Source organism: Temnothorax americanus, unplaced genomic scaffold (genome assembly GCF_048541705.1).
Source record: "Temnothorax americanus isolate GAGA-0224 unplaced genomic scaffold, ASM4854170v1 Scaffold31, whole genome shotgun sequence".
Classification (NCBI taxonomy): Eukaryota; Metazoa; Arthropoda; class Insecta; order Hymenoptera; family Formicidae; genus Temnothorax; species Temnothorax americanus.
In genome coordinates this window covers 1,801,594-1,828,011 of record NW_027509453.1, presented here as the reverse complement: position 1 = coordinate 1,828,011, position 26,418 = coordinate 1,801,594, and the positions used below count along the sequence as shown (strand labels likewise).

The 26,418-nt window shown below is 46.7% G+C and overlaps 1 long non-coding RNA gene and 1 pseudogene across 11 annotated transcripts in view; one reads left to right on the top strand and one right to left on the bottom strand.

Annotated features, from left to right (window-relative positions):
• Positions 1 to 26,418, top strand: part of LOC143901042 (uncharacterized) — a 258,202-nt gene that overhangs the window by 129,989 nt on the left and 101,795 nt on the right. The gene's annotated exons all lie outside the window — the stretch shown is intronic.
• LOC143900863 (uncharacterized) lies at positions 139 to 2,518 on the bottom strand (annotated as a pseudogene).

Here is a 26,418-nt window from a genome sequence, read left to right as displayed (position 1 = left end):
CTAGGTACGACACTGCGCGATTTTTTGACGACCGATGAAAGTTACTCGCGAGATATTCTATTTTAAACTTTCGGCCAATAGCGACCGCCGTCGCCGCCACCGCCGTCGCCGTTGCGCGCCTCCGCAACCCGGCTTGCCTCACCTTCTGTCTCTCTTTCTTCCTCTTCTTCCATCTTTCTTCTCTCTGTCCTTCTGCCGTGCTCTCGCAAGAGACTTCCTACATCGCGATAATTCCTGAAAAGGAGGGAGCTATTTTGCGCGGTACGGAGCGGCGGCGTGTCACGGACCTCCGCTTTGATTCTGCGTTGCGTCGACGCTGTGGGAGAAATAGAGAATGAGGACCCTTCGTCATTGCCGGAGGAAAACGCTACTGCAACAACGATGGTGCAACGGCCGAAACCGTTGTTTTTTCCGTCCGGTTGAATGATTTATCAGATCGGGATCGATCGGGTCGAGGGGGGAGTCGAAATCCGCGCGACGCGGTTGCAAACCGACAAAACGGCGGGCTTCATTATTAACCTCCCCCCTCGACCCCTGTGCCTCCCCTCACGCTCCATCGCATTGTAATCGTTTGCAAACGTTTGATCGCGTTATAAAAAATCCAATACTTTTGTTCGCCGCAAAATACAATTCGCGAGGTCCGATAACATTTTCGATAACCGCTTTTAATTGCGCTCTGTTGTTTGACGCCGCTATTGTTCCGCCAGCAACGTTGCTCTATGTTAATCAACGGAAAAACTCTATCGCGTTTAACTAATGAAAAAAAGGCGAGAAGACGCAAAATGTTATAGCAAATGTTAATCCTTGGACCGGGAATAAATCGATTTTTTTAATACAATTTTTTAATCGATCAAAGCACCGTTTTTTGTTTATTTAGTTTTATTGGTATGCGCGCCGTTTGTAACGCAGAAAATAATTACGGCGATAAATTAATTAAAGGGAACACGGAGCGAATTCCGCGCAGACCGGGATCCGCTGCGGCGTCCACGGAAAAAATATCAATCGATATCGTCCGCCGGCGAAAGGAACGCGCATTCGATATTCGCATATCCGATGCGAATTCCCGGCGGGCACAGCGGCGCAGAGGTTGCCGAAAAATAATTTTCAGCTGCCTCTCGCGCGCGCGGAATAGGCGCGCACACGCACCCGCGCGGATGATCCGTTGCGTCGGGGTCCCGCGGTGCCTTTTTCTTTTTTCATCGCCCACCCCCGCCATCGACCCGTCGTTCCCCCGGGCCACTCTCAACGGCCTCCCCCGTTGATCCCCGCACCATCCCCGTTGCCGCCACCGTACCGTCCAGTCGCACCACCCCGCGGGATGCGCGGCTCGGCGCGCCGCGCCGGCCGCTTTTGTTTTCCTCTATTTTCCGGTTTTTCCGGGTGGGCCGCGCCGGACACACGGCGATGCCAGTAAAAGCGGCGGCGACGGCCGGTGGTGTGTGGCGCAACAAGTAGCAGATTATAAAAATCACTCGACGGCTCGGGGGCGTGCTGAGGAAAAAAAAGGAGATACGGGGGAAAAAAAGCGTGGAGCGACGCGCGGAGGCACGCCGTTGGAGAAAGCGGGAAGGCGCGAGCGAGGGCGAGAGCGGTTGGAAGCAAGATCGCGGGATCGTGAGAGCGACGAGAGTGAGCATCGCGAGTGGGAACGAGAGGAACGAAGGACTGGGACTGGTGCGGAACGCAGAGGGCGCAGGAGGGTGGGGGGGCACAGAGGGGGGTACACGGCGAGTGAAAGAGGTCCGGTCGGAAGAGGGAGAGCGAGAGGGAGAGCGCGCGAGAGAGATGCCGGGCGTAGGTACACATTTATCTATACATATGTATGTTCCACCCGCCGCGTTCTCCGCTGCCTCCTCTACCCTCCCCCGACTCCGCTACTGCTCTCCCCCCGATCGCTACCTCGCTCTTTACCTAGCCGAGCTGTAGCGCTCCATCGCTCTCTCCTCGCCGTTCTCTTCTCTCTCTCTCTTCGCTTTCTCGTTCGCTCACTCGCTTGCTCGCTCTTTCTCTCTTCTCCGCTTATACTTCGGCTTTCGATCTCTCGCGCTCTTTCCGCCCGCGTATAAGCCGTGCGTGGCTATTTACATTAAACGCCGGTCCGTTTCCCTCCGCTGTTTCGCGCGGGAACACGCGCGAGTGCTAGTGGTTTGGGGGCGGCGACCATGGGGGGCGGGGGAGGGTGAGAAGGGGCTTCTCTCTTTCTCGCGCGATTCTCGCTGCGTGCGTCGAGGGGAAAATCGTCCGAAAATACTCGAACGCGAGAGGCGGCGTCGTTTCGGACGCTGTACTCGCATGGGTACAAGCGCGAACTTCCGCGGAAAAAGAAGGACCTTCTCTTCATCAGACACGCTGCGTCTCTCCCGTGTCTCGATTTTCGCGGAGACGATCGCGTCCGCGCCAACGCCGAGTACTCGCGGCGAGTGCTCGTTTGAAGAGCCCTCGACGATTTCTCGCGCGAGAAGCGCGAGGGCGTCGAAACGATCGCGCCACGATGGCAGCGGGCGTTCGAACCCGTCATTATCGTCGGACGAGTTCGCCGTGACGTGACGCACGCTTCGGAGGCTGCCGCGCGCGAATTACGGCCGCGCGGCCGTTCAATTAAAAATACGCTTTTAATTGTTTAAATATTCCCCTCGCGACGAGTCCGGGAGCGCGAGTCGGCGTCTCGTATTTTATTGTCGCATCATCCTTTACGAGCGCGCGGGCTGAACGGAAGTGCACCCCGCCTCCGGCGAGAGCGAGTCGCATGCCGCCGTCGAGGGAGCTTTCGAATCACACTTTCGGGCTCGCGAATCGACCGCGGCGGTTTAAGATCTGCGAGAGATCTCTCCGCGAGAATTCCGGCAGGTCCTGTCTCTTTCATAAGAAACGCGCCACGTGAGAATTTATCGACTTGCGCGTGGCCAGAGCGCAAAGCTTTGTCCGTAACGCGACGCGTCGCATCGATGCATTCGCCATGCACCGACGGCGGACTTTATACGCGCTGGCCCTCGTCCTTTCCGATCTCCAGTTGATCGATTTTCCGCGGGGTCGACGACCCCCGCGCTCGTTCTCTCGAACCCCTCGTCGCGTTCGCATACCGCGCGTTCGGCGCGCGAAGAAGAAAGGAAAGGCACACTTTCGGCGATGACCGCCGAATATCCGCTGGACACAGGGCCGGCCATATTTATCGACTAGGACGCACTAGGACGCGCGCTAGATGAAACTATATATTTACTAGAAAACGCGATCAATACTCACAATTCTGATGGGACTGAACATTATCTCGCCGCGCTCGTATGCCCCGTCCGGTTATTTCCGCGTTCCGTTAAATCGCCCGCGGTCGAACGCGCTCGATTAAGCATTGTTTTCTTGCTGAAAGCGAATTTTTCATTCTCCTTTCCTTGCCGATAGACTCTTCGGCATTTAACATTGATTAATAATAATTCAAAGGAGTGTGAGTGCCAGGTAAAAATGACACATTATATTAATGTAGTGTCATATAATGAAACGCAGTTATTAAGTTAGCAGCATTTATTCGATGTAATGCGTTCGATTGTCGCATTAAAATTCTAATTCTGTCTCAATATCCTCAAATTATATAGAATCGCTATATATAAAGTTGTTTCGTTTCGCATCGAATGTTCGGGGCACAGGTATATCGCTAATCTAACGCAGAGATTTAATGGATAAAAATACTCCAATATTCCCTTACGTGTTTATTGTTGCATGAACTTAAAATTGTACGTCGCCGAAGCGTAAATAATCGAGTTTACACGCGACGCAGAACCAGCGTGCCGCGACCGAATTAGTCGGCAATGAAAATATTTCGCTGGATCTGTCGAAATATATTGTTACAAACAATGTCCGATCCTAGCGGGCGGTTTTTATCTAACCGTCGCGCACTTGCATACGATTAAATCGTATTTCAAGCGATGACTGGCGACTATTTCCAACTCGCTGTACGGTGAATTTTATATCTCCGTCCAGACACCGACGAATAATAATTTTAACAAAATTTTATTAGTTGAGATCATTGCTATTATTGTGCGGCGCTGTGTATACCTTTTATACGCTACTTTTCCTGTATCGATTAAGACTATTAAGATACGAAAAGGTCAACGGCGACTTTCTCGGGAGACATAATTAATCCGATTTGGAAAGAACTGCAGCTGAAAATCGGCGATAATGTCGAAGATTATGCGAACCAGTCGCGAATGTCGTAATATCTGAAATCAATTTACATAGAGATAATGAGGTGTAACTCGTCCTGCGCAAATAGCAATATTCACGAGAGAGAAAAAAATAAATCAAATATTATTTTAGTATAGAATTTCAAGAGAACAATCGTTTGGCGACGGATCTTGGCATTTTCTCAGTCGGGGAATCGCGATGTCGCACGCGTAAAAAGTTTGTCGAGTGGCTATAGCGGCGCCTGATCGCCATCTTGGCAGTGACGAGTGTTCGCCCCGATATATTTTTCGCGGCCGCGTTAAGCGTAAGAATAAGTTGCGTCGCGATCGACTCTCGGCCGGCCGCTGCCAAGACCCGGAAAAAGGAGAGGCGGGTTTTCTAGAACGACTAAAAATAGCGCGCGTACTCTCGCGAAAATAAAATGGCAGTTCTACGCAGGCGGTGGCCGATGAAGAGGATAAGGTAGGACGTGGGGAAGGGAGGAGGAAAGCAGAAGAGGAAGAAGAATAAGAAGAAGAAGAAGAAGAAGAAGAAGAAGAAGAAGAAGAAGAAGAAGAAGAAGAAGAAGAAGTAGGAGGAGGCGGCGGTGGCCGCGCGGTCGAGGAGAGGCAATAGGAAAAAAAGGAGGCAAAGCATCTAAAATTGGCGGGACTGACTTTGCCAATATGCGGCGATGGCGGGCTCCTATGGCGAGTACCGGTTGGAGACGGCCTCTGGACCTAGGGAGTAGGATGTGTCTAGGAAAACAAAGAGGGAAAAAAGAAGCGGTGTGGGGAAGGCGAGCGGACGAATGAATCCTCTCTCTCTCTCTCTCTCTCTCTCTCTCTCTCTCTCTCTCTCTCTCTCTCTCTCTCTCTCTCTGTCTGTCTCTCAATCTCTCTCTCTTTCGCGGGCCTGAGAAAGCGCAAACGCGTGCGATACCGGGAGATACCCGCGTACGACGTGGTATAAAGAGCATGGGATAGCTTTATTACGGATTACAATGCGATGGCGGCCCCGAAGATCCCACGATAATGACATCGCGCTATCGTGGAAGCGTATCTTCCCGCGCCGCGACGAGGCGAAATATGCGGCCATGGTGACGGTAATGATATCGATATTGCGATCAGATCGAAGATACGATCTGGGCTGCGCGATGCGTTACGCGTTTAATACACTCCCGGACCATAACGCGGGCGACGAAACACCTTCGCGAATTAAAAAATGAAATGAAAGGCGACTTTGTGCGCGACCGAGTATACCCGAAGCGATGACTTGTCCGTTCGAACGAGCGCCACTTATCTTAATGGTGGACTTTACGTTGAGCGCTGACAACTTTCTTGGGACGAAAGTGAGACGCGCATCGTGCACATCTGCTTTTTAATAAAAAGTAGCTCCCGATAAGTCGAACGCATAAAATAACACTCTCGGTATAGCAGGAAGTGGATATATGTATAGTCAGGTAAAAAAAGCGAGGCGTTATTTCGTTTTCTTTTAAAAAGACGGAAACGTCTTTAATTCATATAATATACGATAGGATCTGCTAATAAAATTTATACTTCTGTCACTGGTACAACGTGAAATTCGGTCTTTAACCGACTTTTACCTAACAGTATATTTTGATAGATCATGGCATATATACTTTCTTTGTAAACTTTTTGAATTTTTGCAATATCTTCAAAATTGAAGAAAATATAGTACACGAAAATGTGCGTGACGTCATAATGTTGTTGCGAAATCTTTTGAAGTTGCCGTCATCAAAGAAACTTTAGAAAGCTATAACTTTCTCAAATTTGGGTTTTTTTTTTAAATTCAAAAAGTACTAAAAATCGGCTTAGATTCTCTACATTAATTATGGATACCGCTTAATAAAAAAATTTTAGTTAAGAACCCAATTTATAGTTTTTAAAAAAATAATGAACATAAAGCGCTGAACTATTTAAAAATTCAACGATCAGAATCGTATCTATATCGATGTTTTATATTTTTGTTTCTCTTCTACCGAGTGCGAATCATCATTCACTTCTGACGCAAGTTGCAAGCCAGACGCAGCCGGATTTTCAGAACGACGAAAAGATCATAAACGAAAAGAAGTGGGCCCCCTTCCCGCCGTTTCGCGGAGTCTCGTTCGCGTGTGGACCTTGCATCTAAAAGAACTCCGGGGAGAGGGATGACCAGACTGCACCATCCAAAGGCAGAGAAAGAGAGAATATAAGTCGAGGGGGGAGAGAAGGAAGCAAGACAGAAGAAAAAGCGCGAGAAAGAGAGAGAGAACGTCGACCTTGATGAAAATAACTCGTCGAACTGACCATACCTCTTGCACGTGAAGTTAAAAAGTGCAGCCTCGCTGCAGAGGGGATCCTTCAAAACCGGCGACTCGTTCGTTTTTCGACTGCTCCCTCGTCAGACTTGCGTGTCCGTTTGACGATTTAACACCGTCAAACATAACGAGAGAGCGTTCCGATAATTTAGCTGTTGTCACGTAATTGACCCCCACATTCTATAGACCTTTGTTCTGTGCGATGCTCGTTACTGTTTCGATTATTCGAGGTATTTCAAACTATTTGGGATCATGACGCGATGCTGAGTATATTTCCCTTTCCCCTACCCCCTCGAAGAGGAAAAAAGAAAACCGTTCTTGCACGCGGAGCTGAATTCATTGCTCGATGCGTGGCTTGGAGGATTATCGAGTGGCGGGTCGCGTGTAAAGGATTTCGCGTGCAAGAGAGGCTCGAGAGGCCGTGAGAGGTGAACGTGGGTGGGTTGGGAGCAGAGATCGAACGACCTCAGCTCGGACACGAACCAGAGCTAGTCCGCATTATCGACGTCGTTTTACAGGCACCATGGTGACCGATAGCGCTTTTGCTACCAACAGCTGACACATTGTGAATTCGAATCCGACTATAATCCCAAGTGGTTCGCTTCCCGGCTGTTCTCATTACGATTGTTTAAATTAGAATTTAACTTATTACGTTAGCTTATAGTATTATCAGTGCGCTACTCCGTAAAAAAAATTAATTGTTTAATTTGTTTATCGCGTGTATTTCGTGTAACGAGCTCCAGTTAACTCGTGGCCAAAATTAGATAAATGGCTATATTAACAGTTTAAACGCAACAACAAAAAAGTTATATTCTTACCATAGATTTGCAAAACGAGAATATTGTCAGTGAATGGACAATGTCTCATTATAATATCGCAGAATTTTGTGTGACATTCCCGCGCGAAGCCTTCATCGGTGCGTCGGGTACAGCGTACAGATTTGGCACAACAATACAACGGGATTTGCGCTGCGAACGAGTTTTTACTATCATCAGTCATCAGGCAAACGGCGAGATCTCATATTTACCTAACATTGCAGTAGAGCGTGTGCGCTCGCGCAGATAAATCATCATCGTCTGGTATCACGCAGGGGGGGGGGAGCATATAAATATAAATACGAACCTGTCATCACCACCACCCCACAGCACCGAGGGCACTTTTTATCTCGTGTTTCGATGCCGTTGCATCCCCATTACCGCCACACACGACGACCCCCGACAAAACGGTTCGTAAAAAAGGTATCCTAGAAAAAAGCTACTTAAGGGTGTCATGATTAGGGGTCAGTTAAAAAAGGGAAAAAAGGGGTAGCAATAGTTTTTCCCTGGCAGGTTGTTTTTTTTTGGCTATCGATTTTCATGCACCTGGCAAAAAACCGGCCTAGGGGTGTCGCGGTTTCGAAGGGAGACTAGTTTTTTTTTTAAGGGCGGGTTGCGTTAACCCTCGGAACAAGGTGCACTCCTGGCAAAGTGCACAAATTTCCTCCAAGCTGGAAGTAGCGCGACGTCTTTATCGGGATAATGGGAGAGATAATAAGACTTGACGTAATTATGTAATAAATAATCGGATATCGTTTTGCTAATTACGACGTTTAATCAATAGTTGCCTATCTCCTTGCTCTTGGCTCCGAGCTACGTTTCGCGAAGATTCGAAAGATTCCTGTTTGATCCGTAAGTACGTCAACACAAAGGCAGTCGCGTCGCTGTCTTAACGTCCACTTCGTTCGCTGAAAATTCAAAATTACCCGAGGCAGAGTCTCGCCGCCGTGTACTCTGCAAATTAAATAACGTATATTGCAATGGGTTAACGAAGTGTAGACTCTGTCGCTCGGACGCCTATATCAGGACGCCCACCCCCCGCGGTTCTGGGTCCCCCTCGCCCTCTGTCGCTCGTTTCGCCCCTTCTCCACAATTTACCATCTAAGTGTCGTCCTCCTCGCCCCCACCTGGCGGCCTATTTTACCCCACTTTCCCGTCTTTTCCCCTCTTTCGCCCTAGGCTGGCCATCCCATACACCTTCCCACCCCCACAACTTATCCCTACCCCGTGATCTCACCCCTTGAGGAAAAATAAGCGGCCGGACACCTTACCGGTCCTCACTAGCTAAGCCACGATTGGTCGATCGTCCGTAATCTGCAGGTAAAGTCTACGACATTTCGATGGAACCTATTGAAAACGTGATAAATAGTATTGCGAGCAAAAAATGTTACAATACATTATTTATTAAGTATCTTATAAATGTAAAATAAGCGAATGTCTTATTTCGTTTTTGTTTTTGGATCAACTTTTTTATAAGCGCTAATCAGCTTGACGGAAAGAGTTCGTCAGGGAATAAATTGCAAGAAATGTCAAATGTGTTTTCACAGAGCGTCGTTGCTATCTTGCAGATAACAACACATAGATTATGTTTACTTAACACGATAAAAGTTGTCACTTATATGAAAATATTATTTTTAAAATTTTACAATATTTCCGCATTAAACGTCTGATAAATCCAGTTAATGGAACACACAATTACGTTTCCGCGTTTCTTTTCAGTACTTCGACAAACGTTATACCATTTGATTCAACAACGTTGACATATATTTATTTATTACGTGCGGCAAGTGAATTAAGCGTGACGGTAGTGCACAACCGATTAATGACTTAAAATATTTATTTTTTAGTTAACTCTGATTTGTTTGTGGTGTTAGCATGAAAAAGGGCGCGCACTTTGCCGACCGATCTGTTAAATGATAATTATATGCTCGGATAATCGGGAACGTCGATCTCGCGGAATAAAAGGCAAACCGCGCGTCGCAAATGTTTGGCGAATACATCGCGATCGACGGCAGACGGGCGCACGCAAACCGCACACGCCTCCGTCCATGAAATCTCGTTAGCCGTTTAATTATTTGCGCGTGTTGAAAAGTTAAACGGTAGAGATTTTTGCCCGCGTCGTCGACGCTTATCTACAGAATACGCAAATACGTGCACCGGTATTATAAATTTTTTATTTATATACCCCTACTATTTTTTATCGGATAGCCATGCCATTAACGTTGGTCACGGGGACAATTTTTATTCGGAGTGAAATGGTGGTATGGCGAACGATTCAATTCCTTTTTTTCTCTCAATTGAATTGTATAAACTTTGCGACTGAAAAAAATCTCCCGCTTCTAGTCGTTGTTTAGAATAATTCTCGACAGGTCCCGAGTGAGTTGAGAGTGACAGGCTTCCGTGGCATGTATCCGGGTCGAGAAACTCGACCGAAAATCGAAATGCAAATGTCCCAGGACCCGTCTCCCTCCCCGGAGGGCTCTCTAAATCTCTTGCACGTTTACCGGCCGGCTCGGTTGTTTATTTTTTAATTAAAGTCTTCCGCGGAGGCAGCTTCTCTTGAAGCGGTGGCGGGATTAAAAAAGGTCCCCCGGAGTTATTAAGCTAATAATGTGTCTCGTGCCGCGTGCCGTACCTTCCGTGCGTAGATACGGAACGACAAGGGAAGATAGAGAGGGAGACAGGTTCAAAGAGGAAGAGCGAGAGAGACGGGAAAGGGTCGAGGAGGAAAAAAAGGTTAGCTGCGAAGGTTTAGGCGAGGGATAAAGAGGGAGGAGACGAAAAGGCAGCTAGAGAGAGAATTGAGAGGCAGCGTGGGAAGATGGTTGGTCGACAAAAAAAAAAAAGAGGGTCCAGGACGCAAAAAATCACTTCGGCACGCGCGCACACCTCCGCCCTGATCCTTTCATCGGGACGGTCCTCCTGACGGCTGCGAAAGTTTGCGAAAACGACGACTCGGCTTTCCGAAGTGACCTGATGCCTCGGGATGTGGACAGGCGGTCAGTTCGTGCGGCTATTCGTGTATAACGCGGAAGTTCTCGTCGAACGTCACTCCTCGACCTTGTGAAAAATAAATGCAGTCAAATTTATCTTGTCGGGACGAAACATATGACAGGTTTTCGTCGCGTCTTTTTGAAACGTTTCGTTTCTGATTTTCATTTTAAGCAGTTTACTGAAATTGGGCAAATTATTAAAAAAAAACAAAAGGTCGGTTAAAAAATTGTTAGGTATACGTTAATACGTAGTCAATGATAGTATATTACTTTTAAAAGATTTTGATTAATAGTGATTAATCATAAAAATAGAAGAATTTATATACCGCTTGATTATTCTTTATAAAAGGTTATCTTTGAAACTCGCAGCCGCAATCAAAAATAGCTAGAGAGTTTAATCAGATACGACTTATATAATTCGTTACCTCATGAAGCTTACGCAGTTGATCCACACACAAAGCAATTATACTTTGAAGAAAATGAAACGACAATGTATAATTGATACAAATAAAATGTCGAGGCGTGCTTGAGGCATGAAACTCGAACAAAAAGGTGACTTAATGCACTTCGAGGACGAGAAATCTTTCAATTATAATATGAATGTTTCAGACGCAGTGCCGACTGCGTCCTTTATAACACGGAATTTATATCCCGGCGTATCGAGCCATTTTCCTCGCCCATGATCGAAGCGCGCGCGTTTGTCGCTATTGTAGATGTTTCTGAGACAGGCTCGTGGATAGGAAGATGGGTAGGTAGAATGAGAAGGTAGGATGGAAAGGATGGTAACAAATGACCGGACTTCGTGGCGGAGTGGAGCGTGAAATAAATTCTCTATTATATTGGAAATTTGTTTTTGCCGCAACGCGAACATTCGTATTCGTAATCGCAGTGAGTATATAAACGTTGAGAAAAATGAAAGATTGGAGGAACAATATCGTGAAATCAAATTTTTGACAAACTTTTTGAATTCTCTCTCTGCGACATATAAAGTATTTTAGTTATTTAACTTATTCAGAGATGTTTTTTATAAATTGTTGAAAAATGTGTCAAAAAAATACACACCCGATTAATATTTTTAAAATGTGTAATAATAATGATATAGTGAATGCTAGCTGCAATATAAATAAATAGGTTTAATAGATATACATATATTTTGGGAATTATTTATCGTAAATAAATCGTAGGAGGTAAAAATGAAGAAAAAAATTATAATTTTATATAAGTTTATTAATTGCAAGTACAAGCATTATATGCGTAATAATGCAATGTAATAAAATTAAGTCAAGTCGCATCGAGATACGACGTCGTCGTCAGCGAAAAGAAGTCGCACGACAACGTCGAGACGGAGTAACGAACAACCGAAATGAGAAAACGAAGGCCGAAAGGGGCTGCAAAGAATGGCCGGAGGCTGTGGAAGGATGGAGGAAGGAAGGAAGGAAGGTCCGCTCGGCTGTATCTCACCCTCTCGGCCCACCCGCTCCTCCTCCGTCGCCCTCTTGCCTCTTCCTGGCCGTCATCTCCGGGGCGATTTTCCACGGCACCTAAGAGAAGGGGCCAATGAGACGCTGGGCGTCGGTATTGATCCGAGGCGTCGTCCAGGAGACGCCCGCTCCAAGACGCCCGGCTTGCCCGGCGCGAGAGAGCGGCCCCGCAGTTCGAGATAAAAGGACGAAAGCCGCTCCTGGAGACGAGCCGCGGGTCTTTCCGCCTTCCGTGTGTTCTGTATGTCCGCATGAAACCTCGTATATGATACGGCGTGGCCCGCGCTCTCCTGTCTCCCCTTAGCGACCACGGTACAAGTTACGCCGGACGCCGTACCGGCGACGCGAAGTCCTTTGTTGACGGTAATCCTGCCGTGGCCGCCGCAACGGCCGACCGAAAAGTGTATCGAAATGACTGTTTTCATCTCTAGGACAATATCCTTTATTTCTTTTTTTTTTTCGAACGAATTAGCTCCATCACTTGATTGCCGATATGAACCCGTTTTAATCGTTTATTTAACTTGAACGAATAAAAATCGAGAGAAAAATGGAGGTCTTTCGTTATATTCTTACGACAATTAAGATATATCTAAAGATTAATAATTATTGTTATTTTTCAGGTCATTGCATTATGGCCTTAAACTAGAGCAATAATTTTCAGCAGATTTCTCGAGTCATAGTTCAATGAACCATGAGTAACGTCGTATCATAAAATAAATTTTATATTTTTAAGATATATTACGAATATATATATATGTGTGATAAGCATTCTTTTTCCGCACTTGTTATCTCCAATGAAATAATATTTGCGAATCGAGTTTGATTCGACTCGAAGAGAAAGCCCGATCATTTCTTTAGATCGAACATCGTCTAGTTCGGTGCGTTTAAAATTAATTATATACTCCGTTATCAATCACATCCGGTTGCCGTGACAACCTCTATATAGCATATCCCTTGCCGTATCACAACGGCCTCTTCAATAGCGCGGGCTCGCTCTCATTCGCGTATGACGAGTATATACCCGACGAACACATACTGCACCGAATTGGCGAAAACACTCTCGTCCCGCCCGAGAAAACACCGTCGACACTTCTCCCGGCCAAATGAAACGAAAACATGTAACGCGAATGACAGAGTGGAACATAAAATCATCGCTCATCCGTGTGTCAGGTTGTTTCTCGTAATCAGTCAACTTCGCACTTCGTCAATATCGTTTTCGTCTAAAACGTGCATTATTCGTTTCTATTCTTCTTCTTTTACTATATATCTTTAAGAGACGTTATAGTATTACTTTATTATAATCTCGTGATTATTTCACGATTATGTATCATAATTATTTTAAATCGATCGGTAATTTGCGCGATTAATAATTATGATAGGTATAATCTCTCAGCGAAAACGTCTCATCGCGTTCTTTCGTTCGATCGCGAATAAAAGTCTCGCTACGTGAAAAAACTTTTCTTCACGTTTTCGTTTCTCCTGTCAAGCTGAGAGAACGCCAAAATATTCGACAGGCTCATGGTGCGAGGCGACGACATTATTCCGCAATCCGCACGACGATCTTGGCCGGTGTAAAAGGATAGCCGAAAGAATTTCCAATGCACGTGCGATGCCTAAGCTTTCAGCGCGCGGGTGGCGCGCGTCGGGACGCCGTTTCTTTTATTTTCCTTCAATTTCCTTCCTTTCAGGTTTCCCATCAGCCTTTCCATTAATATTAAAACAGGAGCGTAGCCTCGCGAGGGCTGTTTCAAAGAGGGTGGCGGTGGTGTTTCAGGCCGCGCACAGCTCTGTCGAGGTACTAACCGGCAAGGACGCCGAGAGTGGGGAGTGAAGGACCACGGTGAGGGCGGGCTAAGGGGCGTTCGGCTCGTTTTTCATCTTGATCTTCTAGAGTTACCAATTTGAACCAGCTAGACCCATCATCTCGCCCCGCTGCCCCGTCTCTTTATCGTGACTCGCGTATATAGATAGGTGTGCTTAATTTTAAGGGCAAGTTTCTAAGAATAATCCTTTACAGATATATTTGCAGAGAGGGAGAAAAAGAGGGAGTAGCGTTTCGTTTTAGTAGTAGAAATTAATTAATATTCCCAAGTATATGCCGTAACGTAATTGCGGTTATTGTATCTATATCTTCGAATCAACCGAAGAAGCTCGGCAAAGACGTTTCGTGGGAAAGCCTTCGGTTCTTGGCCGGTAGCTCGCGATTATTTATCGTGACCTGACCCTTTCTTACGTAACCCTCGCCGTGGGCAACCCTTCAGGATAGACCAACGGTCAGCGAACCCCCGGTTTCGGCATTATGGGAACCGGTTTTTCAAATGCGCGCGCGTACGGCTGCAATTTTTCCGGAGAATTTTTATTCGCGAAACCCGTTTGACCAGTCGACCGAACGCGTGTCCAGGTGGTCACTTCCTGGCCACCCCAGTCTGGGTCATTCTTAACTCCCCTCCCGGTTACCCGCTACTTCTCAATTCCGCGGCACGATTTGCGAGGACGTAAATGCGCTTCATGAATCCTCTGTCACGTTTTCCATTGCTACGTATATACACGACCGAAATGATTTTAACATTTTTAGCAGTTTTTAAAAACAATTCAATTTTGCCGATTGAATATTTGATACTGTATACGGGAAAATGATTTTTATAACCCGGGAAAAGTGCGATGACTGTCGATCGATACGATAAAATATATTTGATCGTATCAATGACATCAAAACTTTCAACCTCTGATTTTTCGAGCCACATCCTGTTCCACCTGTTGTAATTAATCGGGCTTATCGTATAACTAAATCGAAACTTATATGGATAAATATTCAGCCGGATATCCACTGTGCATAATACGAGCGGTTGATTTTATGGGTAATATATATATGAGAACGGGAAGTTCGGTAATTAATGGCTTTTATTCGAGAGCGGCGAACGAGTGAAATAAACTCGATCGCAAGTAATTCGAACGTCGTGCCAGTCTATATAAAACCTTATAAAATTTCTCCACGCTCGATAGTTTCGACAATGGGGCTTAATTAAATTCTCCGTAGCCTATAGCCATTAATTATTTTTTTCTCATGATTACGTATTTTTATATCGCGACCGCGCTCATCGCCGAATAAGTCTCAAAACGATGAAATGACAGGTCAAACTTGCGAGTATGTATTATGATTACGACTTTGATACTCGTGGCGGAATTTTCAGCCGTGGCGGATTAATGTTCCGCGTCGCCATTAATCTTGATACTCGGCCGCGATGCCCGCCGCTTTTTGTCGTCGTGCCCGAAACTAATGCGCGCGATTTCACGTCTGACAAGACGTTGAGAAGGTTAGCTCGCCTCTTCAGTGTTTTACATTTGCATTCGATGGCAAACCGCGCGGGGCGGCGGCGGCGGCGGCGGCGGCGGCAGCGGAAGGCGGTGGCGAGAGGCGGCGGAGAAGGGCGAGGTGGTTGGGGGGTGATGTTTTGTAAGATCTGCTCGAGAGACCATTCGTCTTAGTATCTGCCTCGGGGGGGGCGGTGAAATATAAGCTAGATCTACGAGAAAGATAAATGAATCCATCCTCCCGCCTCCCGCCGCCCCGTCTTCCGCCCGTTTCCACCCTTACCTTCCTTCCACCCTGCCGACGCTACCCTCTCGCAAGACGAGAGAAAACCACCCGGGACAAGAGTATCGTCCTCGCGGCTTCCTCCTTCTCACTCGAGGAACGCGTAAAAAGGGGGGCACACCTCGATTACGCCGATTATAACGACTTATTCGTCGTGGCGCGTGTGCCATTTGTGAAATGACGTCGCGAGTGGCACAATTAATCATATCAAATTACGGCGACCGTATACGAGGAACGTGCAATAAATACAACGTGGAGATAAATCGAGAGAACAAAGGGAAGAAGGCGGATGATGAGTGTCCTAAAAGTGGGCCGACAGGTGGAGAAGGCGAAACGGTGCGCAAGGTGCGTAAAAAAAGCGGCGCAACCGCCGGGAAACGAGATTCAATGAAGGGATCGCGAATGACAGCGGAAGAAGAAAAAAGAGAAACAAACAATTCCGGTGGCAAAGAAGAAGCCGACGGCTTCGCGTCTGGCGGCGTCTGCGAAGTTGGCGTCCGCCCTCTTTCTCTCCCATCGGATAAGCATCGCTTTGCATACGATCGCCATTTTGCGGGGAGCATAATTTAAATTTCGTTCTATTGTTTTGTCGCTCTTCTTACCCCCCCTCTTGGCCCACCCATCCTTGGAGCGGAGTCTCGAGTCGCCGGCTCCGGGGGCCACCCTCGCCCCACCTTCGTCACGCAACCCTTCGTGCACCACCGCGCCGTGCCTTCGTGCAACCCCCTTCGTGCCGCTGCTACCGCCACCGCCACCGGCATGGTGGTGTTGCCGTACCCCAGCGGCAGCGGCAGTGGCGGCCATTTGCATGAAATTAGAATCAGAATTTTCTTGCCGGAAAATTGGTCCCTCGCCGCCCAGCCATCTCGGCCGTGACTGCGAAAATTTTAATTAATTCGTCGCCGAGCATGTTGTCGCAACGTTCAAGATTTAGGCTCCATCCGCATCCAAGAAGATCGTAGATCGTATCGTTCGAGCCCGATAAAACGTCTCGCGAACGTCTTGTTTTAAATATATTGTAATATATTGTAGTGAATATATTACATTACTATACATATATATGCTATTCGCTTCTCTCGGAAGTAATTAAATTAGATATGTACTGAATATACACAGTTATATTCTCTAACTTATTCAACTTTGTTCATACTTTACAAACAATTAGAGACGTTGTTTCACAAAGAAACGCATATCTGTGATATACTTATTTCTATACATAAAAATTTTTATATCGCAACCATTCAATCTATACTGAAATCGCGTATATTTGATGATTCGTTACATCCACACATGTGAAGTGAATCTGATTTACATAAAAGCTTTGCGACGCGCGAAGTTCTATCCAGGATTTTTCAAGACGAGCAACATTTTCTATAAATGCAATTTATTAATTTTAAACGGCGCGTCATGTAATTACGACGTATCGGCGATACTCACCGGTGTCGGCTGTAAGTATCTCACCATCGCATTAAAGCTCGCAAGCTCGTTATCTGCCGCGGAAGGCACGATAGACCCTCGGCTCTCTGGCGAAAGGCAATGTATACGTCTCCACCGTGGAAGAGGACCCGCGGAGCGTTTCATAGCGTTTAGCCTTTATGGCGTGCGGTTCTCTGCAGCCATCTCTCGAGGTAGCTAGCTCGTCGTCGAGACCTCCCGCCACCCCCGCGCGCGCCCTATTCCCGACCGCCTCTGCGCACCGGTCCTCAGCCTCGGGCTCTCTCTCGCAAGCTCGACGCCGCGCTACGGCGTTACGCCGCGGGAACAATGGACCGAAATAAATAGCCCGTCTTTCGTCTTTTGTTTCTTGGGGGTCCATTGTTGCCGCCCGTAGATAAGAAAACAAGAGACTCTGTCGCCGTGTTTACGAGCCCCGGCCCCGGGGCTCTCCTCCTGGATGCTGCGGCCCCCTTTTTGCCTCGCCCGACAGCACGGCGCACACCGCCACCTCCGGCCACCACCGTCACCGCTGCCGCGATACCGCCACCGCCTCCGTTACCGCTGTCGCCGCCACCTTCCACCTACACGCGCCGCTTCTTCCTTCGCAACCGCCTCATCTTCTCTCTCTCTCTCTCTCTCTCTCTCTCTCTCTCTCTCTCTCTCTCTCTCTCTCTCTCTCTCTCTCTCTCTCTCTCTCTCTCTCTCTCTCTCTCTCGCTCTCTCTCGCTTCCTTTCGTCTTTCGTAATCCTTCTTCGCGCGTCGCGCGACGTTCTTCGAGATCCGGCTGACACTACACCGGCGTCACTGCTTCATTCCACCTGTCTGCCACATACCGTAAAACTGCGCGAAACTCACGCTCGCGGATTTGAGGTATCGAGATTGGCGAGGTTGTCCCGACGTCCATTACAATTGAGGCTGCGGTCCACTTGACGCTACAAATGCTTTGGAGCGTTCTTCTTCTCCTTCTTTCTTCATTGAAAGAAAAGAGAAGATGAATGCTTCGAAGCATTTGTAGCGTCAAGTGGACCGCAGCCTGAATTGCACGATCTATCTTGGTGCGTTTCATTTTAAAGCGATATAGACATACGTTCGTTGACTTTATGTCCGACTTAATGCAGCGAGTCTAATTGTCTTTTTTTAGAACTAGATTAAGAAAGACAGTTATTTAAGAAAATAATTTCTAAAGTTAAGATTGTGAAATGCATTTCTCTTCCTTTATTTACCAAAATGAAATGAATGTTTCTGTTCAAATACGGTTTGAATGAGCAAACGAAAGATCTTAGATAAAACGTGGCGATGCCGATGGTAGAGAAACGACGGGCCAAAAATCTGAATTAACTGAGTTACCGTGTGAACGAATTTAATCAAATAAAACTTTCCTGAATTACGGCTATCATAATTTCGTTTCGTATAAAACAGAAATTCCTCTATTAAATTATTTTCTCTACTTCGAGTTAATAACTGACGTTTTACGCGCGATCGCTGACAATTTCAATTTAACGGCGAAAGATCCAGCGGAACAAATTTCGAATTTAACGTTTATTTTAATATATATATATATATATATATATATATATATATATATATATATATATATATATATATATACGCACCCTTTTCGACGTGCCAACTGCATCACATTCGGAATGTCTTCGAAGATGGCACTTAACGATTTCTATCGTACTTACTGGATCGCGATGCTTGCGCATTCGCGCATTCGGGCAAAGGGACAAGGGGGGAACGAGGGGGGCATCAGTCCTTTATTTCGGTCCAACAATAGAAAAGAATCAGTGTCACAGAATGGTTTAGCAATGGCATTGCGAGCGGGGCATTCACGAACGTTTCTGACCGGTGTGTGTCGGCCCATGCACGCGCACCCCTGGACATGCTGGACACCGGACAGCCGTGGTCCCGTTGGCCGGGGGAACCTAATTTCGAAAACGGTAAACTGGTTTGTCCAGTTTCCACCTTTATCCGTTCCTTCGGCCTTCCTTCCTTTCTTTCGCGCTGCGCGCTCGTAGGGTAGCCGTGCGGCCGACTGGACCCAAAGAGTGGAGGACGAACGGGAGAACGGGGAGGGACCGTAGCGGCGGTCACTTTTTCGACTTGGGGTCCAGTCGGTCAGTTCCCATTAGACACACGACACTGGTCATAGTTATTCACGACTTTTCGCGACGATCGGTCGCTCGGTCGTGTCACGAAAAGTGTGACTTCTTTGGATTCTCCCCGGACTCAGAAGGGTTATACTTCGTGAAAGTGACATATGTGCTCTCGTGAAACATAGATTGTTGAGGATGTTGCCGCGAAATTGTATAAAGATGGTGCTTGAATGAAACAAAAACATTTAACTTAATCTTTTGCTGACTTGACTCTTACGATTAGAAAAATTTGTATAGAGGATAATTAATATCATAATTAGTAGAGAAAAATTGCGGGAAAAAATGCTATTATTGATAAAGATATATTGAAGCTATCCGAGCGAGTCTAGTACGAACTGTTGCTTGTTCTTCGAGACGGAAGGAAGCTGCGAATGAGGCCGAAGTTTGGTGGAAACTCGCGACAGAGACAAAAAGGGTTCTTGGAGTTTCTTCCTGACTCCTCGATCTCCATCCGTGCACCCTCGCGCGATTCTCTCACTTTCCCCGGGGCTCCTCCGTTCCCGAGAAGCTCGGTGTAATTCAAATTCGGTTAATTCCGGTGATTTTTCAAAGTTTCATTAGACGCCGCCGGGCGGTAGGAGGTGGCAGGGGGAGACGACCGGGAGAGACGTAGCCCCCGCGGGTGAAGTATGGCCCCATACTTTACTCTGCGGTCGGCGAAGGCGTCTTAGGCAACTAAGGAATTCTGGAATAACAGGACTTGCGAGACGAGGCGATGGTGGGTGGATGAGGGAGGATGAGAAGGAGGAGGGAGGAATATAAGGGAGGTGGGTTACACCGGGGCAAAGGATTGCCGCGCGCGGTTAGGCGGGGGTGCGGCGAGAGGGCACGGCCGGAAGGAGATCTGAAATTGAAGCTACCTCGATTTAGATTAGATGAATTTATATCGCTCGCCGGGAAAATCGCTTGCGGCACTCCCCGAACAGCTGATGGAAGTCGCTTTCTTTGAACAAAATGGAGATCCTTCGATTTCGCGACGAAGGGGGTGTGGATTTTTTTCATTCATCAATCTCGTTTCTTAAATACAGAATGTATCCAAAGAGAATTGGCACACAGAATTTACCGTCTTTCACTGATCTTTGGGTCTAGATTCTATAAAAAATTGTTACTTCGAGAAGAATATCGATAAGGTTTCTATAAATGTAATATATCGGAATATAATGAGAGAGATAAACCCTACAGTTTGAATTTTTATACCAAGCGGAACCAAAAGACAATCTTAGAATGATGTTTGCAAGATAAAACGAGCGTCCTACAATCTGTCGTAGTTTATGGTCGTCATAAATATCGTTCAAATTACAGTCCGATTACTTGCGAGACTTTCCGGTTGCTCGCCGGTCATCATCGTAATGAGGCCACGCGGCGACGGTGTACCGGGTGGCGGGATTTTTTTTCCTCCTAGAACGTATGCGAGCGAAAGGCGGCGGGCGTACATGCGTGCACATGACGCGACATCTGGCTTTCTCCGATGAATCGTGATTTTTTCACCTAGTTCCCGGATTTTTCAGCACGACTTCCTCTCCGGTGTCCTTCCGGTCACCTTGCTCGGCTACCTCGCCGAACCGGCGCGGCGCGGGCGAGACGATTGTCTTGCCCGCACTGATGATGGTTCCGCCTCTGTCGTCGCTCTGTCGCAAATGCCACGTGTCGTCGCTCCCATCATAAATAAGTCACGATAGAAACGGCTCGACAATTTTCTACCGTCGGCGCGGAGGTTGGTAACTTTGTAGCATTCATCGCGACGACGGGAAGCAACCCCTTCGCGTGCCAGCCATGGTCATTCCACCATCTTCCTACGCTACAAGGGCTACGAAAGTACTGAAATTACGCTAAATTGCTTCGGGAGGCGGTTCCACACTCGCGTGGCGTCGGCGCGAACCCCGCGAAAGAAGCACCCGTGCAATTGTCGTGCGCGAATAACACGGTCTCGCTGTTACCGTACTTCGCGATTGGCACGTTGCAGCCGTGTTTCCTTGAATCTTGTCCGTTTCGCGTTTTACGAGGAATGAATTCCTCGAATGCGATACGAACGTAAAGAGATGCAATTACAGGCATTAAGGGTGAGACACGACGAAGGGTCATTATGCGATCCCTGAAGAAACTAACGCGGCGGCTGGCGCGAAAATTCGCTGACGCCAGCTGCTTCCCCGTTGAAAGAATTTCCTCGAGGATCGTTCCGGAGGGTGGCATTCCCTTTCGCCTCTCCCTCCCCGCCTTTGCACCCGTCCAACGGTTCCGCGCAGTCGAGAGGAGTCCTTGGCGAGGGATGGTTTTAATGATTTTTGGGGGTTGCCAGGAATAGCACCCTTTCTACGGACGGGCGAAGGCGGGCGCGGAGTACGGGGAATTTTTAAGCCCTTACTTTCGGTAGGAACCCTCTTCTCCAGTACTCTCATCGTAGCCCTTTCTCCGCAGCTTTTACCCCGGCGAGAAAACCTGGGGGTGGTTTGTTTCGGCAGTATAGCGTAGAGCGGACGGGGCGGGCGGGCGGTGGGCGGTCGGGGGAGACGGAAGAGAAAGACTTGTAGTCCGGGGGTGGTTTAGTCAGTCCTGCGCGAAAGATGGCTGGCAAAATGGAGGGATCTCTTTCTATTATGCCTCGTCCCTTGGCACCGGCCTTTCTATACGCTCCAAAGAACTCCCTTATCGATCTCCGAAAAACGGGACACGCGGTATGGAAAGGAGAAAGAGTCTCCGAGATTTTTGATCGTCGATAGAACGAATGACAATATATGCTTCTTCACTAACTTGATTTTTAATCATTTCCTTTCGGACGATATATGTTAATATACGTAAACCAAAGAAAATATAAAGATAATTTTTAATTTAAAGCATCTATATTTAATTACGTTTGAAAAAAAGGTATTATCTTATTAATTTATGCACTAGACTCCTCTCAGGAAGAAAATAGAAGGAAACATATTTTATGCAGAGTCGGGAAGGATTTTTAAGATTTATTTTAGAACAATAGAAGAGTGAAGAGAAGGCGTAATTTTCTTTCTTACAATTTTTTAAATCTTTAATTAATTTATTAATCAAATATTTATAAAAATAAAGACTTTGCGTGTACATGAAAGAATAATCGGCAATCGAAATAATGATATTAATACTGTATTTAATAAGCGGATAGTTTTAAAATCTGGCCGCGGAAACCAACACATTTCGCGAAACTTCTTTTAAGCAATTACGATCGCGGCATATGGGAAGGTAAAATTTTTGTCGGGACCATGGTATCTTATTTTTCGCGGCCGCGGTTCGTCCGTAACCGCTCGCGAGTTGAGGAGATTAAAAAAAAAAGGAGACGAAACTCTGAAAAAGTCTCGGACCGTGCGTTGATGATGAAGCGCGGAAAACGGCTGCGGAAAAGCGCCGTGCGATTTTCCTCTTCGTAGCCTCCTCTCCTCCTCCTGCTCCTCCTTCATCTCGTCCTCCTCCTGTCGGGAAACCGGCGGGGAGGAGGGCGCGGAAAGTCGCCTTCATTAGTAAACTTTCGTTTAAAATTTCTGCCGTTCCGCGAGTAAGGGGCGGCAGGGGAGAGGGAGAGGGAGAGGGATGAGGAACGACGCCGAGCAAAAACAAACGCGCCCCTCCACCCAAACTCGATTTTAACTTTCGAGATATAATTAATTTTTCGAGACCGCGCGCGGCCCCGTGCGTGTATCATCGCCGAGAAAAAGAGGATACGGAACGAAAGGAACGAACGAGTCGTAATTATCTCGAGACGGTTTTACCCAACGGATGAAATGAATAGTCCGCTGGGTTTTAGCGCTCTTTAACATCGTCGCTTTGTCGCTCTCTACCAATTTTATAATACTGGAAACTATGTGCATGATGATATTTTGAAACTCTCTATTAATCCCGTCAGAGTAATAAATTTAGTAATTCTAGAAATCATTTAAATTGTTCGTAATTTGTCTCGCATATTTTATACAGAACGCACCAATTAAGTTTAAAGGGCTGAAAGGATATAAATGTTATATCAATAAAGTATAATAGAAGGTTTTTCAGTAGGGTTTCATGTGTATCGTGTCTATAAATTTAAGACATTTATATACGTAATTAAATTAATTATACGTAGTTCCTCCAAAATATGCATGTAATTTATATCGCAGCGAAAAGAGAAGCTTTGAAATGAAATAGAGGAGCGCATTAAACCAACAACAACAAAAAATCCTTTCGCTTGACACGTCATGTATTTTGTAACTTGCGTCGCTTCGGTAGCCGTAGTACTCTCATTCTCGAAGCGACCAGGGTGTGCGCCATGAAATAAATAGTAACGGAATCCTGTGCGAACTCACCACAACTACCATCTCACGCCATACGACGTGAGAACCCATAAACCAGGAATAACAAGCCGAGAGACGAGAAACCACCGGAGCTTCTCGCATATACACGTCGAAAAAGTAGCGGCATGGTCGAAGTGTTTGCATAACGTATACGGCGCAAAAATATTATCCGGACGTAATTCGAGAAAATTACTCCCGTGCATTTGAGAAAGAAGAACGACGACGATTATTAAGTAGAAAAACGCAAGCTAGAGTTGTACACCTTACAGAGAAGACGTAATATTTCTAAGTTATATTTATCATTCTCAAATTATTCTCGTAATTGCTCCCCCTTAAAAGGTCCTCGTGTAAAGTTTGCTCAAATATTTGCGAACGTAAATTTATTTACGAAGTAAAATGAGCCTGGATAATCGCGATGTTAGATGTTACAGTGAATAAAAGTGGATTCTTACGTACAAAGCGAGATAAACGACGATGTCGAATAATATTGCGAAAATCTTCGGGATTAATGCAGGAGTTCTATTTCGCGCGTGAATCTTAAAGAATATCTCGAACTCGTTCCGTCGTAAGGAAATTCGGATGATAATAATTTATCAGTATTTTTGCGTCCGGGAGAGACCAACCATTCTTACGGGGTGACGTTCTCTCGCGCTTACGGTGTGAAATCAAATTATTATCGGCGATTCTTGGCGTAATTCGATAACCGTTCGTCCGGAGAAAGCGAAGAATGATCTTTCCGTCTCTCCTTCTCCGCCTCTTGTTTTCCCTTTCTCTCATCCCGTGACTCGGCTCGCTCTATAGCGGATTAGCAGCCATCGCGAAGTGCCCGCTGAATTATTCACGGGGATGAAATATTGTTAAAGTGAGGTTTGTATGCAATTTTAATGCGAAAACGGTCGGCCAGAATGGAAAGGATATTCTTCGGATATCGCCTCATCGATTTCGCGGCTCGTTAAGCCTCGTTCGTCGCGAATCTTAGGATGAGTTTTGCATTTTAATGGAAACTTAAGAAACGCTACATTTCTAATTAACATATTTGCCACAAGCTGCGCGTAGAACACGCCATTATGCATCGTAGACGCGTAATCCACGCCTCCATAATATTTACTGGAAATTTAAATTCTCGAGTTCGGCCGTTTACGATTTTTTCCGTTATATTTTTTAATCGTAAAATAAATCGTAACGGACAAGCGTCTTGTGATTTGACGCTATCGCGATATAAAGGTACTAACAATACGGAACGGTGACGATGACGCAGTGGACGGCGAGGCGGGGACGAGAGCTCGCATGAGTCGAGAGGGAAAGAGAGCTGAGGATGCACGCACAGCCAGGTTTCTGCGGGCCTCCGCATTAAAACGAGAGGCGAATTCGAGTCTGGCAAAGTTTTAAATGATTTTCGCCGAAGTTGCCTCGCGAGTTGGTTTATTAGGAAAAGTCAATTTGCCCAGAGAGCTGAGCGAACGAGCGAGATCGACGTGGAGCGAGAGAGGAGGTAAAAGGAAAGAGCGAGAAGGAGCCAGAGGAGTGAGAGGGCGAGGGAGAGGAACGATGCTTTAGCAATGACGAAAAGGAAAAGAGAGAGAGAGAGAGAGAGAGAGACTCGACTACGTGTACAGGTCGGAAAAGTCCTACAAAATTACGACGTTGCATTTCTCCTTTCGCGTAACGCCCATGCCGGGGCGGGTACAGCGCTCGACGTCGACGGTGACCAGGGATGCTGCTTACTCTCCGAGAGACGTTCACGATCGCGTAGATGCGGAGAAATTTAAGGCACCTCGCACGCCGCGGAACGCGAGATGCAAAGTTCAACGAGAAGTAAATTGCTAATTGAAACTGTATAGTATTATAAAATAATCTAAGTCTTTGCACAAATATAGATATATTTCATCAACATTTTTTGCTGATAGACATTTGAGTCTTATATAAAATTAATTGATAGTGAACTAATTTGATAATACATGATATTACATATTAATCGAATAGAAAATAAAGAAGGATATGTCAAATGCAGAAAGGAGAATCTGCACGAAAAAAAAAATTATCGATATATTATATGTTAAGATGAAAAATAAGCGCTACATCCCTGGTATTGTGGTATCGAATATAACATTGTTATTCAATACAGAATGAATCAATTATACAATTGTTGCGTTTGTCACATAAAGCTATATATCTACCGATGTGGAATCTGCGCTCAGTACGTAAACGAGCACTCTGGAAAAACTCGTTGAAATCGCTTTTCCCTCCGGCATAAAACGCGGGTCTCTTACGTGAAACAAGAGCCAGGAAGTCGGAGTCAATTTGACCCCTGGGCTCCGCTGACCGTTCGCATCCCTGTGCAGTTAACGCGAACACGTCGGAAAGGGTGACACGGATATACAAGCAAAAAGTGATATTTCGCCAGGCGGATACCGCTCTCTCCCGGGAAGGATAAACCGGACAAGTTTATAAGCGGGAATCGTGTTAATTATATTCGTTTGGGATGTGTTGCGCGTAATTTGGAATATCGAGACGTTTGATCGTCGGATTACAATCACGTGCGCGAGAAGATCGATCTCGAACGCTTGCGAGACGGAGATCGAATCGATCGGCGGACTTTGAAGCCGTCCGCGTTCCCCGCGATGCGACGGAAAGGAGGGAAAAGAAGGGTACGACGGATAACTGTCGAGGGTGGCAAGCTGAGGAGCACTTGTTCGCAGAAGCCAGGTTCGCGCGCGCGGCGAGAAAGAGAAAGAGAGAGAGAGAGAGAGAGAGAGAGAGAGAGAGAGAGAGAGAGAGAGAGAGAGAGAGAGAGAGAGAGCGAGACAATGTGAGACCGGGAGAGAAAGGGCGGAAAAGAGACAGAGCGAGAAGGAGAGAGGTCCAGGAGCGGGTCCACCAGGCTTGCTCCTCCGTGAGGGTGGCTCCTCTGAATCAATAAGAACTGTTTCCCCCGCGGATACCCATCCCCGTCCACTCCACCCTCCCGCCCCCCCCCTCAGCCCCTTTTCCCGTCGTCCCGTTCGTCGCCTCGTTCGTGGCACCCCTACAGGCCGACCTACCACCTTCAACGCTGCTTCTCAGTTTTCTCCCCTTTTTCCTTTTATTACCGCGAGGAGGAAGAGTGGGTGGGTCGACCCCGGAGGCGGGAGCGGCCATCTTTATTTCTCTCCTACCCTCCACCTCGACCTCCTCTTTCT